This window comes from Dipodomys merriami, unplaced genomic scaffold, assembly GCF_024711535.1.
Source record: "Dipodomys merriami isolate MVZ:Mamm:240054 unplaced genomic scaffold, mDipMer1.0.p SCAF_2025, whole genome shotgun sequence".
Taxonomy (NCBI): Eukaryota; Metazoa; Chordata; class Mammalia; order Rodentia; family Heteromyidae; genus Dipodomys; species Dipodomys merriami.
This window is the reverse complement of record NW_027203411.1, coordinates 76,064-78,741: the sequence shown is the minus strand read 5'-3', so window position 1 is coordinate 78,741 and position 2,678 is coordinate 76,064. Positions and strand designations below refer to the sequence as shown.

Sequence of the window (2,678 nt, the reverse complement as noted above, 5' to 3'; positions counted from 1 at the left end):
AGAAAAAATTGGAGTAGGATCCAATCAAATTTCTTTTTGATCCTGAAATTATTCAACTTACTACGGTGTGGAGACTACTTTCCAAAAGGCCACCCAGATGAATACTAGGAATGAGGATGAGTATAACCCTCTTCATCGAGAAGCCTAGAGTGGACACTTAGACATTGTCCATGAATTGGTAGCTCAAGGCAGATATTCATGCAATAAATCTGAATGGCTAGACACCCCTGCACAGTGCTTATATGTGGAATAATACCAGAGTGGCTTCTTTCTTACTTCATCATGATGCAAACACCAATCCCCAATCTAAAGGTCTCTTGACCACCTTGCATCTCGCTGCTGGGAATAGAAGTAACAACTATATGCTGTATCTCTTTCTGTTGAACCATTATATCAAACCAGGTCTGAAGAACAACTTGGAAGAAACTGCATTTGGTATTTCCAAAAGGATAAGTAAGTATTACTACCTCTTTGAAGTTGTGGAAGACTGTACAGATTGTTCTCCTAAGTTGTAATCGTTTGGTTAATTTTCTTAAATTTCAAAAATGCCAGTCCATCCTTTGTGTCCCTACAATTTTTTTCACAAAACAAAGCAACAGCAATATCCTACTTTAAAAATTCATGGATTCCCAGGTGTTCTTCCAAGTGAATTGCCTGACTTTGATGTCAAAATGTATTCAAGAGTTGTTTGTATACATCTATAATAATTTCTGCAGAGTTTGTGATTTTTTTAAATCAGAAATAATTTTAACATCTCTTGAAATGAATAGTATAGAAACTAAAGATGTTCATGGTGCTTTTCTGAAAAAAGTATATCTATGTTTGTATAATATCCATAATCTATTTAATTCGCTCCTAGATATAATACTTTGAATTCTACATTGTTATATAATGTATATGTTTATTAATAAATGTGTCCTTTCAAATTGCATTCCATATAGAAAAAGTTTAAGATTCCTTTTTTTCCTAGGTCCTTGTCTTATTTTATTTCTTTGGGATAAAATGGCAATGTTAACTAATTTCAAGTTTTGTAACGATTATGATATGTAAAGGCCTTTCTCAGGTGAAGATTTAATATACTGATGTCAAACTAACCTTCAATTCTATGAATTACTTGTATTGTTACACTTGTATTTTTGTAATCAACTTTTTAATAACTGTTTTTCATTTCTTGCATTTGAAGAATGAAAAATATGGGATATTTCACGAATTTATGTATCATCCTTCTGCAAGTGCCATGTTAATCTCTGTATTGTTGTCATTTGGGTAGACCTGCTGCTGAAACATGTAGTATCCTCTAAATTTAAGTACTTAATGATGCAATCTTTATACAGGCATATATTCATGGTTGACTATTTATAACAAGGAACCCTTATTGTTCCTAAAAATGCTATTGGTCTTATTTCTCTAAAATTCTGTGTATAATGAAAAAAAAAAACTATTGTTGGTAGATTGCTAAAATTTGCAATTTTTGTCAATGACTATTTTGTCGTTTTCATTTTAAATTTGAACATACTTTGAAGCCTTTATGGCTAAGTCCAAAGGTGATTGCTTTTCAAGTATTTATTTATCAACTGACTTAGCTTTGTGGAGCTAATGTATTCAAAGTAAGCCTTGCGTAAGAGCTACTTCTTAACTTGTGCAAATTAAAATTTCCCAAATGAGGTCTTGCTGGGACAAATGTCTAGCTGACCCTTTACCCTTCTTCCATGTAGGAACAGACCAATCAGAATATCTTACCACTGGAACAAAACTAACATTACTGACATGAGATCATAGAGAGATGAACAGTTCAGACAGAATTGTTCAGAATGGAAGGTATTTTATCAAAATATAATTGTTTATTATACTTATCATTTCAAAAGTAGCTAAAGCCAAGAAGGTGAAAAAATTGTTCATATGCATGATTACCTACTGTCCTTGCCTGTCTATCATCCAACCAGGCAGGAACTTATACTACGGACTTTCTATCACCAAATATGTCCATAGGTTCTGGAGAAGTCTATACGTTTCTCCTCGATATTAGGCCTTAAATTGGTAATGTTTTAATCACAGTGTTTCCTCTTGCCTCTGGGCTCTAAATCAACAAATGGTAAAGCTTTAAGTCTAACTCTACCTAAAACAGGTAGAGATAATGGAATAATACTTTAAAACAGAGTTGCCTTTGATACCCTAACCACAACAGAACAATGCAAAACGATTTTTATATTATATATACTTATATATTTTATATTTATATGTACTTATTTTAAATTTCACACGATGAATCTTACTAGAATTGATAGTTTGACAAATATATTGACAATTATTCTCATAAATAAATTGGAATATAAATAATTAGGTTTAGAATATATATTAGAATATAAAAAGTATCAATGCAATGTCTTCGGTATAAACTTGTGATACCTTTTAAGTCTTTGTGGTCTTCTGAATTCACATGGTAAAATAACAGTATTGTTTTCCGCTAATGTATAAGGGATTTTATTATATTCTGATGCTCTGTTTATTGTTTTAACTCGCTGGTCCCAAAGTGTTTTTCTCCATATTTCTGAAGCATTCTTACTGATTATACCCAAATTGTGCTGATATAATGTCTAAAAGCTATTATTCTTCTGCAGGACACACGGGTCCAAGGATACCAGGTTCAAGTTATCTGCATCATCAGATAACAAGGGCAA

The 2,678-nt window shown here is 32.1% G+C and overlaps 1 pseudogene; it reads right to left on the bottom strand.

Annotated features, from left to right (window-relative positions):
* Window positions 1-1,187: 1,187 nt before the first annotated feature.
* On the bottom strand, window positions 1,188-1,287 carry LOC138833299 (U6 spliceosomal RNA; annotated as a pseudogene).
* Window positions 1,288-2,678: the final 1,391 nt, after the last annotated feature.